The sequence below is a fragment of the Spinacia oleracea genome, chromosome 6, assembly GCF_020520425.1.
Source record: "Spinacia oleracea cultivar Varoflay chromosome 6, BTI_SOV_V1, whole genome shotgun sequence".
Taxonomy (NCBI): domain Eukaryota; kingdom Viridiplantae; phylum Streptophyta; class Magnoliopsida; order Caryophyllales; family Amaranthaceae; genus Spinacia; species Spinacia oleracea.
This window is the reverse complement of record NC_079492.1, coordinates 85,014,036-85,031,486: the sequence shown is the minus strand read 5'-3', so window position 1 is coordinate 85,031,486 and position 17,451 is coordinate 85,014,036. Positions and strand designations below refer to the sequence as shown.

The 17,451-nt window shown below is 38.6% G+C and overlaps 1 non-coding gene across 1 annotated transcript; it reads right to left on the bottom strand.

The window, feature by feature from the left end:
• Positions 1-15,459: 15,459 nt before the first annotated feature.
• LOC130464581 (small nucleolar RNA R71) lies at positions 15,460-15,566 on the bottom strand. Its single transcript, XR_008924971.1, has one exon. It is a non-coding gene; the product is annotated as a small nucleolar RNA R71 (small nucleolar RNA).
• Positions 15,567-17,451: the final 1,885 nt, after the last annotated feature.

Genomic DNA, 17,451 nt, shown 5'->3' with positions numbered 1-17,451 from the left:
AGCCGTTTTCTCAGGTGGAAAATATTTAACATAAAAAGCAAGAGCCAAGGATTCCCAATTATTGATTTTCAAAGCCGCCCGATTCAACCCATTAATCCACAGTTTAGCTTTCCCACTCAAAGAGAATGGGAAAAGTATCTCCATAGTCTGCTCCGGAGTCAATCCCTTTTGCTTGATGGTGGAGCAATATTGGATAAAGGACTGAATGTGAAGATTCGGATCTTCACCTGGTTCCCCACCGTACTGGCGTCTCTCGATCATGTTAATCAATGCGGGCTCAATCTTGAAGGTCTCAGCTGCAATAGAAGGCATGATCGCCTTTGGTAGTACGGACAGACTTGGCTTAGAATAGTCCGTAAGCCTTGGGGTAGGTGGCGGTATCAGATTTTCGTCACCCATCTCTATCTCTGAAACTGAATCTGTATCTGAAGGAAAAAGATCGCCAATATTATGATCGGAATCAGAGTAATTCCCACACTGTGCAATGAAAGTTCTTCGTCTACGAAAGGTTCTTTCGGGCTCAGGATCGAATGGAGTCAGATTACTAGTACCTACGGTCCTGGGCATAGACAAAGACTACAAAACAATGTGAGATCCGGTCTCAAGGAACGTGAGTTCCTTGAGTAGTAACAAACAATAATCTAGGATAAACAATCAACAACAGAAAATAAAACCGTTTCCCCGGCAACGGCGCCAAAATTTGACAGGCTAAATCGCACTCCTATCAAAGATAAACCTAACGTTCACCAACTAAAAATATAGCAAGGGAAGCAGGGATCGTATCCACAGGGAAACAATGTTCTTTCTACTATTAATCGGCAATTCTAGACTATTGGGAAACAAGAATATGGATTGATTTGTATAATATAACTAGGACGATAATAAAATAGGAAAAAATCAGATATTAAAAGGTCTAGGGCATAGGTTCACCGATGAACAACATTCCAGGATGACAACAATCGATAATAATCAATAAAACAGTTAATTAGACTAGCGTGCTCTCTCGAATCGATACTAATCATAGACTTAGAATTAATGGGCTCTCGCTACGTATTAACCCCAATTCCACCTATTGACACAAGCCTAAACATCAAATTGCATCTCTCGAATCTTAATTTGATATTGCGAAACTAATACAATCAAACCTGCGCAAATCTAATTGCAAAGTAAATAGGAGCAATCAATAGGAATTAACAGCTAAACCAACAATCAACAACAATTAATCATCCCTTCATATTCGTTCATGGATTCCCAAAACCCTAGAAAATCAACTACTCACACATATTTAAATTAAACCAAGTAAACATATTAAATAAAAGCATGATTGAAATTGAATAATAAAATAAGGAATAAGGTAATACCTCAAACGAAGAACGAAACGATTAGCTGAAAGTTTGAATCTTTAATTAATTAAAAGTTGAGTTCTTGGAGAAATAAAAATTGAAGTTTTAAGCTAAGCAATCATAATAATAAGTTCGGAGAGGAGATCCCGTACAAAAAAAACACTAAATATATATATAAGCCTCCCCTTAATCCCACGGAGTAACTAAGCAAAAGAAGACGCAAAGGGGCTGAAAACCGGGCACCCCGGTTTCCAGAAACCGGCCGGTTTTCGGCCCAGTCAGGTGCCTCAAAAGTAACAGGTAGCGAAAACCGGGGCCACAGGTTTCTCCAAACCTGCCGGTTTCGCACTTAAGATAGATTTCCTTCAATTCTCAAAACCTGCCGGTTTCCGAAAACCGGGGCCACAGGTTTTGAGCTCAAGCTGACGCAATTGCCTTGAGTTTGAACTTGAGGCCTAGGTCCAACTCCTTTGGGCCAAGTTTGACGCTCGTGGCCCCTTTGAAGCTAGCTAGATCATCCCGCAATGCTCCGGGATCCGTGTAGTCATCCAAGAGTGATAAGAAACAGGCCTCCAAAGATCAATTATCATCAAAAACAGCACTGCAACTAACAGACACTACACCACACACATTAGCACTAAAATAGGCTCCGAAGAGCTCAAATGAGATGAAAAGTGCATACGGGACGGGGGTAAAAACTATATAAAATATGAGTATATCATTTGCTTAGTTGGGCTGGCCTTGTTGCCACCTTTCTTAGCATTTCTCTTCTTTCCAGATTTCTTGAACTTTCCCCCACGCACCATAAGCACATCCTGCTTATCACTTTTGAGCGTCTTTTCAGCGGTCTTCAGCATACCGTGAAGCTCAGTGAGCGTTTTGTCCAGACTATTCATACTGTAGTTCAGTTTGAACTGATCATACCCGCTATGAAGAGAATGGAGGATGGTGTCTATAGCCATTTCCTGAGAAAATTGCTGATCCAGCCGACTCATATTCTCAATGAGTCCAATCATTTTGAGAACATGTGGACTTACGGGCTCGCCTTTCTTAAGCTTGGTCTCAAGAATTTGCCTATGAGTCTTGAATCTTTCGACTCGAGCCAGATCTTGGAACATGTTCTTCAACTCACTGATGATTGTGAAAGCATCTGAGTTGATGAACGTTTTCTGCAGATCCGCACTCATGGTGGCGAGCATTAGACATTTCACATCCTTGTTGGCATCAATCCAACGATTGAGGGCTGCCTGAGTGACCCCGTCGCCTGCGGCTTCGGGCATCGCCTCTTCTAGGACATACTCCTTTTCTTCCTGCATAAGAACTATTTGCAATTTCCTTTGCCAGTCAAGGAAGTTTTTCCCGTTCAACTTCTCCTTTTCGAGAATTGATCGAATGTTGAATGAATTGTTGTTTGCCATATTAAAAACTACAATTGAAAAGAATAAACAAATAAATAACCATTCACAGTTTCTCTTAATAAACTTAAATTCTAGCATACATGCATAATTCAATGTTTATTAAGCATTTTATTCAAGTTATGTGTTCCGGCAGGTGTGAATAAAATGATTCCAAGATCCTAAAATCATTGAAGAACTAAGCACAGTTTGTCGACTTAATCCTAAAACATCTTAGGTAAGCAAAAACCTTTTGCTAATAGTCTAGAAACTATTCTTGGTTGATAGGTACGTCTAAGAACTTATTAGGTAAACCTATCGATTTTGCCACGACATAAAAGGACTCCTTACTTATATCGTTGAGTTTCACCAAAACTAACATGTACTCACAATTATTTGTGTACCTTGCCCCTTTAGGACCAATAAGTAACACCTCGCTGAGCGAAAACTATTACTAGATTGATGTAAAGGATATCCAAGCAAGTGTATATTTTGGCATGGCACCTTATAACTCAATTTTTTTAAGTTTGGAACTTAAGGCTCTTACTATGTTGGTTAGATTTTAAGTGAACTAAAATCCTTAATCATGCAACATAATCAAGCCACAATCTCATGCATAATTAAGACATATTTAAAGCAATAAATAACTTAAAGCATGCATAAGATAAATGTGATCTAGTATGGCCCGACTTCATCTTGAAGCTTTAACTTCAAAGTCCGTCTCGAAAATCTCCGTGGGAGGCACCATTTTCTTCAAATAGGATAAGCTATAATTAAAACTAATTACAACTATTTGATGGTACGCAGACCATATTTGAATTGAAAAACGACTTTGGTACTTTAGACCAATTACATTCAAATTAATGGTACGCAGACCATATTTTCTATCCTATTTGGGCCATACTAGTCACTTCATAACCTGCAAAACTGTACATATACAATATATACCATTCACCCATTCATTATCATGAATGGCCCACATAGCTGGTTAGTAAAACACATTATGCATCACGTAAACATTTGCAGCAATTAATCAAGGGCACCAATAATCTACCAATTATTCAGTCCTTATTAATTCTAATCAAGTTGTTTTAACCTTAAGGTTTTGTAGACCTAATCAAGAGTTTATGACTAAAAGCGCTCCCACTTAAACCAATAAATTCATATGCTTTACTAATTTTAAACATAAAAATGTATTTCTAGTCTAACCGGAAACATACAAATTTAATTAAAATTTAAAGCTCATATAAATTTATAATTGAATCCAAAATTTAATTTAATTTCAGTCGTATTTAAATTAATTCATGATTTAAATTTTAGTAAAATAATTAGAATAAATAAAATTTATTATAATTATAATATTCAAAATTAAAATCCAAGAAAATAATTTAAATTATTAATTTTAAAATTAATTAAAATTACGTAAACTGAAAATTTCAAATTAAAATTTCAAAACGATCTAATCGCAACGCAAACACCTCACGCATCACACGCCCATGGGCCACACGCACACAGCCATCGCTGGCCATGTGCGCGCAGCCCATGCGCTGCGTCGCATAGCTGCTGCTTCTACCCTTTGCAAGCCATCGCGCGAGCTGGTGCTCACTGCGCGCGCGCCAGCGCTCGATGCACGCGAGCATGTGCTCGCTGCGCGCGCGCCAGCGCTCGATGCACGCGAGCCATCGCTCGCTGCGCGCGCGCCAGCGCTCGATGCAAGCGAGCCAGCGCTCGCTTCGTGCACTCGCCAGCGCATGCTGTGCGCGCTCGCTAGCGCTCGCTTGGTGCGAGCCAGCGCTCGCTGCGCGCGGCATCGACGCTGGGCGCAGCACTCGTGGCACGCGAGCTTGCGCGAGGCTGCGCGCGCTTGCGCGAGGCAGTGCGCGTTGTGGCGCAGCTCGCTTGCTGCCCACACGCGACTGCCGTGCCTTGCCTTCGCCCATGCCCATTCGTCCATTGCTCATAGCCCACGACACAAGGCAGGGCTGCTGCCTTGTGCTCGTGCACCATGGCCTTGCTCATTGCATTCGTGCCGCATGGGCGACGAGCTCCCTTGCTCGTCGTCGCATGCCCGCACTATACAACACCCCTTAAGGGTAACACGTAGCGTCCATTGCTTTGTGCGTGCAAGTTATATGAACGAATCGCATAAAATTTAAAAATTTATACTTAAAATTAATGACAAATTAATAAATAATATTAATTTCATAATTTTAGGGCGAAAAATAGAAAATTTATTATTCAATTGATTTCCGATTAACATGGATTCAAGTCTAGGTCATAAAAATTTAAAATTTATCATAAATTTACAATTTTTATGGTGGTTTTTAATCATAGGTATCTAATTAAATTATAATTAATTATGAAAATCAAATTAATTCTAAATTATTCTAATTTTCAACAAATTAATCATAATTACAAATTAGATTGCATAATTAACAAGGCTAGGCATTCAAACTTGTTAAACATATACAGTAGGTCAATCAAAAATTCAAGATTTATCAACAAGAATCGCAAATATTTAATTTAACATCTTAAATTTACGAAATTTTGCATTCGAAAAACTAAAACCTTCGAAAAGTCATAGTTAGGCTTCGAATTTGAGAATTCTGGGTTCGGCAGAAAAATACTGTTTTTGTCAAAATTTTTAGAATGCCTTTTACATGCGGAATTGACAAAAAAATCACTCGATTCGGATGAGTAACGAAGAAACTGCCGAAAAACTGCGTACGTATAATTAAATAAACGCAATTTGCAATTAATTAACAATTACAAAAATTAATCACCCCTTTTAATTCTTGCAAATTTGTAATATTTAACCATGTTCATGCAATTTAGATTATGAAAATAATAAGAGGCTCTTGATACCACTGTTAGGTTATGATACATATGACAGTTCATAAATCATGCGGAAAAACCATTTAGCCAGGAATACATATTATTTACACAGAATCATATAGCATAGTTTAGATGCATACTCTTTGTTGCGTGCCTTCCCTAGCTGCGCCCGAACCGAACAAGAACAAGTCTTTAGGACTCCAAGTGTCGTCCCTCCGTAGATAGTCCACAGCACGTCCGGATCCGCCTTAAGATTGACCAACTAGAATCGCCCTTAAGGTACTAATAATTTTCGGCACTTTTAGGCAAGATATGTGACTGAATTTTTCTCTCAAAAACTCACTTTGAATACTTGAAAACTCGTTTTAAATTGTGAACCCAGGCCACATATTTATAGAGGTATGGAAAGAGAATTGGAATCCTACTAGGATACGAATTAATTAAATTAGAATCCTAGTGAAACTCTTATTAATTAATTTATCTTTTAGGATTAGGAATTTAATCATTAAACGAATCCTGTACGTTTTAGGTTTCGTATGTGAACACAAACACACACGCACGCACAGCAGCCCACGAGGGGCGCCATGCGCGCGCGCGCACAGCCCGAGCAACGCAGCCCACGACTGCCGCAGCCTTGGGCGCGCGCTGGGCCTGCCTTGCGGTGGGCCTGGCGCAGCCTTGGGCTGGCGTGTTGTGGCGCGCGTTTCCCTTGCTGGATGTGGGCCTGGCTTCGTGCTGGGCCTTCGTCTAGCAAGCTCGTCCGATGCTAATTCGTACGACGCGCTTCCGATTAATTTTCCGATTCCGGAATTCATTTCCGATACGAACAATATTTAACATTTCCGATTCCGGAATTAATTTCCGTTTCGAACAAATATTTAATATTTCCGTTTCTGGAATTATTTTCCGATTCCGATAATATTTCCGATTCAGACAATATTTCCGTTTCCGGCAATATTTCCGATTCCGGCAATATTTCTATTTCCGATAATATTTTCCGATACGTACCATGTTTCCGTTTCCGGCAACATCTACGACTTGGATAATATTTATATTTCCGATACGATCCATATTTCCGTTTCCGGCAATATCATCGTTTCCGGAGTATTCATTTCTTGCCTGTGACGATCTCAGCTCCCACTGAAACCAAGATCTGTCGATTCCGAATATCCACAGTTGGAGTATTTAATGCCATTAAATACTTGATCCGTTTACGTACTATTTGTGTGACCCTACGGGTTCAGTCAAGAGTAAGCTGTGGATTAATATCATTAATTCCACCTGAACTGAAGCGGCCTCTAGCTAGGCATTCAGCTCACTTGATCTCACTGAATTTTTAACTTGTTAATTAATACTGAACCGCATTTATTAGACTTAACATTGAATGCATACTTGGACCAAGGGCATTATTTCCTTCAGAAATATCCCGAGATTTTTTTCCCGAGGTCAGTTGAGTTACGGGGTCGTAACTCGTTCCTTTTAAGGGGGGTAAAGTGCGGTAGAATTTCGCGCTTTTACCTTGTTTTCCCCTATTTTATGCTCAATTTAGTTCTTTCAACTGAATTCGCACTCATTATTGTCATGTTTAATCATGTAAAGAGTACAACAACTTAAAATTTTTGCAAGTGAACGCATTAAAGTCTCATAAAGTCTCAAGTTTTGAGTTTAAATTTTGATTTTTGAACCCAAGTTTCGGGACGAAACTTCTTTTAAGGAGGGTAGACTGTAATACCTCGTATTTTTATAATAATTATAAATATATTTTATTATACCTATTTCGCATTTTATGATTTTTAGAATTTATTTCGCATTTAAATATTATTTAACTGTATTTTAATTAATTAGGATATTTATTATTTTAATTAATTACGAAACTAATTTAATTTTCGAGTCGGGAAATTTAATGGGTCGCAAGTAATTTTAAAGGTTTGGGTTTTAAATAAAAGTCCAACTCGTTTTATTAATCGAGCCCAATCAAAAGAATTTAATTCTAAGCTTTAGGCTAGCCCAATCATTTAATTGCTAAGCCCAATGTCAAATTTCAAAGCCTAGCCCACTAGGGATTTGAGAGCCTATAAATAGGACTCTCCTCATTAAATGATCCCCTTCTTTTTCATTAAAGCCTCCCTTCTTTTCTTGCTCCACACTCTTCCTCTCTTTTCTCTCTCCTTGTGCCCGGCTTCCTCACCCGCACCGCACAGCACGAGCCCTCGTGCTGCCGTGCCTTGTGCCCTCGCTGCCCCGCACTTCGTCGCCCACACTCGCCTAGCCGCGCGCGCTTGCCCTTCCCCTTGCGCGTTGCTGTTGCGTGTGTTGTTGTTGTTGTGTGCGCTGCTGCCTCTCGCCCAGCCACACACCCCTTTCTCTCGTCTCTCTTGCGCGCCCAGCGCCCAGCCCCTCGTCCCTCTTGCTGCGCGCTAGCCTCGCGCCCTCGCCCCTCATCCCGCAGCGTGGTGCTGCCTGCTCGTCCCTTTGCGCGCGCGCACACGCACTTGAGTGTGTGTATGTGTGTGTGTTCTTGTTCGTTATTCAATTCTTTTCCCCAATCACAACTAATTCGTGGTTGTTCCGTGCTATAGGCCGGATTGGTATAATTCTCTTCTTCCTTACCTATTCTATTTCAGTTCCGTATTTTAAATTATATTATTATTATTATTTTTTTGAGTAATTAAAATGCTGGGAATCGGTTATGAACACCGTATTTTGAGGGTTTATATGTTTTAATTCATGAGGCGTGTTTTAATTATTAAAGTATGAATTTTCAGAGTTTTTTATGTAATAAAGATTTGATATTTATGATGTTAAATTGGTTTTATTGAGAAATTCAAGTTAGGGTTTTAACCTAGACCTAATGGGTCAATTAATTAGCATAATTAGGTGATTAATTTAATTATGATAATCAAGTATATTTTCAGGTCGACCACATTAACTGTCAAGGGACATTACATGATTGTTATTGATGTGAATTATATTATGTGAACTTGGTGGATTCATATTTGTTTTGGTGAACGATCATGTGGATTATTATATTGGAATTATTGATTTATTGGTTGAACAAGCATGTTGGGACTATTATGAATATGGATTTCATTGTCAATCATGTTGTTCAATATTTATATATGTATGGTTTGTTTCACATGCAAGGGATGAATTATTTATTGTTATGCTATTGTACGGGATGTCTAACATACTTTTGAGCCAATTATTCATACCTCGTTGTACTATTTATTTTACCACATGTGAAGGGTTAGCTCACGTAAGCCACCGCACATGTAGGGTTCAGTTGGGAATATTTATATGAAATGAATTAGGATTTGTCGTGCAAGGGCACAACCCTCATGTTAATAGGCATGATGTGGAATCTCACCTTTTGTGAGAAGGAACTTGGTAGTAATTTCAATACGTCTTGATTTGTTGATCACAAGTCCTAAAGGATTAAAATGAATTGTTTTGGTTGTCGTTTATTAATTGTATGTATGTATGTATTTACGTGTGTGTTCGAGTCTCGAGTTCACCATTAATAAAATATTAATAAACGTAAAGTGCAACCAGAACAAGCTTCAAAACTCTTGGAACGTATATACCTTGATTATGAACAATGGGGGGAGACTTGCCGGAAAGCTTGAATCTCCTACTAATGATACAAGACGTTGTTTCATTTAATTTATACGTTGGAATTCCGTCGATATGGCCCGACACTCGGTATGGTCCGATATTTATTATTTATTACGATGTTTGGTGGGCTCCCAACACCCTTCCTTTATGGAATATTCTTTTGGCCTGTTCGAAGTTTATTCTAATTAAATTGTGAGTCAAGAGTCGAGTATTGTATTCATGATTTACTTGTTGTTTATTAAATGGCTTTTTCATGTTGATTAGTACTTAGGGAGTGATGTATGTTTATAGTTTTTATTTCACCTTAGCCTTGTAAGTATTCAGCTTTTGCTGACTACGTGCTTTATGTCTTTTGGTCATGACTTTCGCCTTAATGACCCTATGATATCCATCATTTGCACTTACATTGTTGGGGAGTAGATTAATTTAGCAGGTTGGTAGATCAAAGTACGATTGAAATCATGTAGTTTGGGATGATTGAGATAGTTGCATTCTTTTGCGCTTTGAAACTATTTTAATACTTTAATCATGTTTTGGGTTTGTTGGATTTTTAAATACTTTGGTTTTTGGGCTGTTATGGTTCCAACTTGTAGAGGCCTCAAAAATTATTATTTATGTTGGTTTGAAAGTTAGTTGACATTAAATTCCGCTGCGTAAATCTGGTACTAGCTTTAACCGTTATCACGGTGACGGTAATGCTTTAGTAATTTATTTTAAGTTGAAAAATAATTTTATAAAAGCAACAATTTATTAGTGTGTTAAACAATAGGAATACTTCATTTATTTTTTTCCCGAACTTTTTTTTCCCACCTCTCTCATGTTCTTCTTCACTGGCTCGGTTCCTTCTCCTTTTCTCCAATCTCCCTCCATTGTTATTTTTCACCGGCAATCAATTTTTTCGTTGCCAAATATCGGTTTTCCTACCAAAAAATCTTAAATTTCTATGGTTTCCTTTTCAGATCTAACTTTCCCACGAATGTCTCATATTCCTCACTCTCACTCCTCATAGTCTCATACCCTCACTCCGCAACGGCGAAGTTCATCCATGGTCATCGTTCACCCAGAGCCATAGTCGTTGTTCAATATGGCTTGTTTCTGCCTTCAGTGTTGCGAATTGATAGGCAAGTATTCCTCAAAATTATGCTCTTTTATTTTTCTGAGGTTAGAGAATTAACACTACCCGTATTTTAGGTAAATGTTAGACTTCGTTGATTAATTGTTTAAAATTATGTTATTTGATTTAATTTTTTTCAATTTATCGCAAAATTCGGCCAAGACAAAATTGAATTGATTTTCTCAATAAATTTTAGGGCTTTTATCCCAACTTGCTTCAGCTTCTATAGTTTAGAATTTTTCGGTTTTTTCCCATGAATAATCAAATTGCAGGGCTCTTTGTACTGGTGAATTGGGTATTTCTCCTATTTCTGGCCTTCCTCTTTACTACAAGGTGTTTTCTTTTCCTATTTTATATATTTTTGTTATCGTTTTTAATTTTGTTTTTCCTTTTCTTGAGTAACCATGTAAAGGTTGCATACTTTTTTGGTTTCATTTTGTTGAAGAAACCCAGAAGTATTATCTTAGATTAGCAATATGTTAAATCTGCTTCGGAATTGGTTGAAACAATAAAACTACTAGAGAAAAGGCAGACCAAACAGAAATTAAAGATTACAGAGAAATAGCAGATTCGTGAGTGATTTTGTACTAGAGAATATGAGGGTCTTCCTGGTTGTAAAATATACATACCATAAACATGTTTATAATCTATGAAAAACGCTTTGTTTTAGAGAAACTTTATACTAATTGACATCACGATATCATTCTGTTTTGGAGTAGCTATTTATTTGTTAAGGTTTTGGGTGTCTTGAGTTTAATTATAATCAGCTAACAAGGACGATAAATCGATGACTGTTGAGGTTGATTGTGTTGGGGTTTGATGCAATGTGAAGATGGGTTTGATGGGCAATAAACTAAGGTGGCATAAGGGTCCGCTTGGTTTCCAGCGGGCATTGCAGTTGCAAATTTCTTCTTCCTTTCGTGATCAAGCGCGTGGCCAGCGGGCCCGCTAGTTTTAACGCCGGCCCTTTATAGCTTTCTCTTTATGTTTTGATCTAAGGATGTGGCTTGTTTAGAAACCTTGGATGTTTTGATCAAGGGATTTGGCTTGTTTTATAAACCTTGGATGGTCTTGTATACCCTAGCACTATATATATATATACTCATAGTATGCTATTTTAGAGTTATGGTTGTTGATTTAAGAGAAAGAAACTTCTCATTGAAAGCTCATACACTTGAGGTCTAAGTGAGAGAGTGTTGTGAGGTGAAGCTTTCTTATCTTGATAATCTATTTGTAAATCTTCATCATAATTTCTAGTCGATTGGTGGGTTTTTCTCTCGGTGCTCGGGTTTCCAACGGTAAATTTCCTTGTCTTCATTTTCATGCTTGGTTTGTTTGCTTAAATGATCATTGTAATTGTTAATGGTTGTTATCACAAATTAATTTGAACACTAGTAATTCACAACAGATTGGGGCGATATGTTGGTGCTTCTGAAATTCGTCATGTTTTTTTGTACTTGAATGAATGATAGATCATGTAAACATATGGTTATGATTCAATTATCGAATTATTTTCTTGGTTGTGTTTAATATTTTTATTTAGAGTGATTTTTGTGAAAATGAGAAATTAGAGATCGTCTTAGTTCAAAACGTGTTTTCCATTTGCTCTTTTGTTCTTTCTCTTCATCTGTTGACAAATAGGAAATTGGATCAAATCAAATACATCTTAAACCTTCTATGTCAAATTCTTCTAGTTGAGCTGAGCCTCTCAAGTCAATTGTTTTACTTCTCTAATTTTAAGAATTTTATAAGGAAAAAAACTAGAATAAAACCATTGGTCATTTCAAAAACTTTTGACACTTTTGTATGATTTTGCTTCTATTTAGAGTTTCTTGATAGAAATATTGATAAATGACTTTTGACACAAGTTCAGCGGTTTGTGAAGGTAGTATTTGTCATGCGTGTTTTTTTTGTGTGTAAAACCATAATATTTTACAATGATGGATTAAAATTAAGAAAATAACTGGGGAAGTTTCCACATCGTTCTTCACAAAATCTTTATTTAGAGGAAAAAAAGAGAAAAGGTTTATGAATACAGGGTTGTAATACACAGATACATGCGATTGCAAGGTCTTATCCGCATAGATTTCTGATGAGAGGGGGGGACAGGGGGGTGTAGATTCAAACAAGTCAAGAAGCGGGCAACAACTGCTACAGGCTGCAGCTCTCTAGTGCCATCTTTCTCTTAGCTTCCATCAATTATTTTTTACCTTCTGTAGTCTGATTATAAAGAATGTGTCTATAGGTGTAAGTTAAGCTCTCAAACAAAGAATCTTCGACGCTTATCAAGATACTAAGAATAGTAAGTTATATATACCAACTTGCGTGTGTGTTTTTTTTTGAGGTAACTAGAGATTTGTATTTTTTCCAAGAGTTTGTGTTTACATTAGCCAAAATTAGTTGTGCTTTTGTTTATTTGATCTTTATGAGTAGATTGGAAACAATAATATATACTCTGTATAACCTACCTATTAGGGTGCGTTCTGTTCACCTTAAATAAATAAGTTTCAGTTCCAATAAGTTCAGATAAGTTCAGATAAGTTTCAATAAGTTCAGATAATTTCAGATAAGTTCCAATAAGTTCAGATAAGTTCAGATAAGTTTCAATAAGTTCCAATCAGTTCCAATATTAATAACTAGTCTTATATGCACGCGATGCGTGCGAAGTATTAAAAAGCTTAACATATCTAAACTTGGTAATCAAAGAAAACTAAAAAGTCAGACAGGTCTAATTTAATTCGAATTCATTTTTTAGAATACAATTTCCGAATTCGTGTATAAAAAGCAACAGCCTTGCAATCAATCTTCCCAGTATCAACAAATGCTCCATTGTTCACCTCAATTCCTTCCTCCTGGTCCAGAACAATCTAAAGAACCAGGAAAAAGAATCAACATCTAACAACCTGAAAAGTTAACACCCGGGGGGAAAATCAAAAATCTGAAATACCTTAAAACCCTTCTTGGGGGGTGATAAAATGAATCAGCAAGAAAGGCAGTACTGATATGCATGTTTTATATAGTATTCTACCCCCGTCCCTTAGTACTTTTTGTGTGTTAAATGAGCTCCTAGGAGCCATTTTAGTACTAATCTGTGTATTTGAGTGTGCCTTGCGTTTCAGGACTACTTAGTGAGAAATTGGTCTTTTTAGACCCGTTTCAAGATGATTTAGGCCACTACACGATCCCGAGGGGATTCGAGACGATTACTGTCGACTTAAGGGAGCCTTAGATGTTCATGATTGAGCCCCGGAAGTTAGACTCGGTGTTGCGGACATATTTAGCTTTTCGCCGGGAAGATCTCCCATCGCCCACCGGGCGAGCAAGCTAAAGAAATCTCCAATCGCCCGGCGCCCGACGGGCAGACATCCGCCCGGTGCCCACCGGGCGCCCAGCAGAGCAGCAGCCATGAGCGATCTTCAGTCGCCCGACGGGCGAGTGGCGCCCGACCGGGCACGTGCAGATGGTTTCCAAAGTTTCTCCCTCCGCCCGCCGGGCAGACCTGCGCCCGTCGGGCGGATTTCGAGCGTCTCGCCCGTCGGGCGGAAGGCCGCCCGAACGGGCGACGACAACCTGGGCGGGTTTATGCGCGTTTTATTTTTCCGGTTTTCTTTTGTTATTTTGGGCAAACTATAAATACTAAGCCCCATTATTTTAGTTGACACCTTATTATCTCATATTCTAGTATTAAACACTTAGTTTTATTTCCTTAAGCTTAGTTTTTCTCTCTAAATTATTCTAAACACTTAGTTTATTTTCAATCCAAAATTCAAGCTTTCCTTTACCATTGTTCTTCAATTAGGTATTGCTCTTTATTTCAATCTTTTGTTTTGCCTTAATTATGTTTTCAATCATGCTAATTGTTTTGTTTATGGTTAATATGCTTGAGTAGTCTAATTTCTAGGGTTTGGGGATCCATGATTAATATGAAGGGATATTGAATAATTGTGATTGTTGGCATTGTAATTAATTTCTATTGATTGGTTTATTTCACTATACAATTAGATTCGCGCATGTGTAATTGTGGTAGTTATGCAATATCAAATTAAGATTCGAGAGATGCAATTTGATGTTTAGGCTTGTGTCAATAGGTGGAATTAGGATTAATACGTAGCGAGAGCCCGTTAATTCTAAGTCTTTGATTAGTATCGATTCGAGAGAGCATGCTAGTCTAATTAATTATCTTGTTGATTATCGTGATTGTTCGTTGTCCTGGATTGTTATTTGTTGGTGAACCTATGCCCTAGATTCCTTAATATATTTGATTCATACTCGTTTAATTATCGTTCGTAGTCTTAGCCTACAAATCATTAACCAACTCTTGTTCACAATAGTCCAGATTAATTAATTGATGGTAGAAAGAGCGCCTGTTTCCCCGTGGATTCGATCCTGACTTCCCTTGCTACCTAGCTAGTGGACTTAGGTTATTTTTGATTAGGTGATACGACTTTAGCCTGTCAAATTTTGGCGCCGTTGCCGGGAAAACGGTTTTATTTTCTGTTGTTGATTGCTTATCCTAGATTATTGTTTGTTACTACTCAAGGAACTCACGTTCCTTGAGACCGGATCTCACATTGTTTTGTAGTCTTTGTCTATGCCCAGGACCGTAGGTACTAGTAATTTTACTCCATTCGATCCTGAGCCCGAAAGAACCTTTCTTAGACGAAGAACTTTCATTGCACAGTGTGGGAATTACACTGATTCTGATCATAATATTGGCGATCTTTTTCCTTCAGATACAGATTCAGTTTCAGAGATAGAGATGGGTGACGAAACTCTACTACCGCCACCTACCCCACGGCTTACAGACTATTCTAAGCCAAGTCTGTCCGTGCTACCAAAGGCAATCATGCCTTCTATTGCAGCTGAGACCTTCAAGATTGAGCCTGCATTGATTAACATGATTGAGAGACGCCAGTACGGTGGGGAGCCAGGTGAAGATCCGAATCTTCACATACAGTCTTTCATCCAATATTGTTCCACCATCAAGCAAAAGGGATTGACTCCGGAGAAGACTATGGAGATACTTTTTCCGTTCTCTTTGAGTGGGAAAGCTAAATTGTGGATTAATGGGTTGAATCGGGCAGCTTTGAAAATTACTAATTGGGAGTCCTTGGCTCTTGCTTTTTATGTTAAATATTTTCCACCTGAGAAAACAGCTCGTCTAAGGGGTCAGATATTGGGTATCTCACAACAAGCAGATGAGAGTTTGTTCGAGGTCTGAGAGAGATTCAAGGATTTGCAAAGAGAGTGCCTGCACCATGGTTTGGAAGATTGGTTCTGCAGTTTTATAATGGTCTGGGCAATGAGTCTAGATGTTTGTTGGATTCAGCTGCCAGTGGGAGATTCATGCAACTTGAGGTGCCTAGAGCTATGGAGGTGATTGAGGAGATAACCATCCACAATGCCCAGTATGGGAATCCTAGAGGTTTATCTAATAGAGGTGGTAAACATGATTTAAATTCTATTGAACAATTAACTGCCCAATTGACTGCTTTACACTATAAGTTTGATAATATGCAAGCAGCCAATGCTCAATCTGCCCAACCTGTTAGTGTAGCTGCTATGAGTGCCCAACCTGCTACTGTTTGTGAAAGTTGTGGAATGTATGGTCATTATGCATAGGAATGTAGGAGCTCTGTTTAACAATGTAACGCATTTCAATCCTACAAACAAAATAACCCATTCTCCAACTCTTACAATGAGGGTTACAAAAACAACCCTCTACTATCCTACAGGAGCAACAATATCCAGAACCCTCACCAAGTCCAACATCCACCACCACAACTATACCAACCCCCACATCAATAATCCTACCAACCACGGATCAACTACAACCAACAGTCTAGTGGACTACCTGGGTTCCCTAGACAACACACATCACCTCCACCACCACAACCTCAAGCCACACAGCCTGACCCTATGCTAGTAGAGATGAGAAACATGATGCTACAAATGCAAAAATCTCTAAGTGAAAAGGATGCAAAGATCGATGCTCTTACTGCTCACAACAAGATCATTGATACACAGTTGGCACAGATGGCTACTACTATTGCAGGGAGGCCACCAGGCCAATTTCCTTCACAGCCCGAAAATAGGGAGACTGCTAATGCAATTACATTGAGGAGTGGTAGGGATTATGATGGTCCTTCTATGCCGGTTAGGGTTGATTCTGGGGTTTCTGCTAGTGGTCTGGTCAGTGAGGAAATCCCAAAGATAGTTATGGATAGTAAGGAAGCTGAAAAGGTAGTCAATGAGAATGAGGCTACAACTGCGGTTAATAAGGGGACATATATTCAAGTACCACCTATTGCACTCCCCTTCCCAAACCGGCAACTCAAGAATAAGCTAGACAAGCAGTTTGGCAGATTCTTGAAAGTGGTCAAAAATTTGCAGGTAACGGTTCCTTTTACTGAATTAATTTTACAGGTTCCTGCATATGCTAAATTCATGAAAGATGTTTTGACCAGGAAACGTGCTTTTTGTGAGGTAGAGACCGTAACTTTTACTGAGGAATGTAGTGCTTATTTGCAAAACAAGTCTCCACCTAAACTTAAAGACCCCGGGAGTTTTTCCATCCCATGTAACATTGGCACCGTATTTATTGATAAAGCTTTATGTGATTTAGGTGCTAGTGTGTCTGTCATGCCTTTGTCTGTCTGTACTAAACTGAATATGGGTGAGCTTAAGGTACCAATATCACTCTACAAATGGCCGACCGTTCTGTCAAATACCCCTTGGGTGTTTTAGAGGACGTCCCTATTAGAGTAGGTAAATTCTATATACCTGTAGACTTTGTAGTACTAGACATGCAGGAGGATTCTCAAATTCCCATAATCTTAGGTAGACCCTTCTTTCACACGGCGGGGGCGGTCATTGATGTTAAAAGTGGGAAATTGACTTTGTGTGTTGGGGATGATAAGGTGACTTTTAATCTGAATAGTGCCTTAAAAAGTCCCATGCTAGAGGAAGAACAATGCTATCGTATAGATGTAGTTGATTTTATTACTCGTGATAACGTCTCCCAAGTTCTCGAAAGAGATCCCTTGGAGGTAGTGCTTTGTTGTGAGTCTTCTGCAGGTGATAGCAGTTCTTGGAGTGCTGAAGTGGATGCTCTGGAGTTGGCTCTTAATGGTGGAGAATCTGAGCCGGA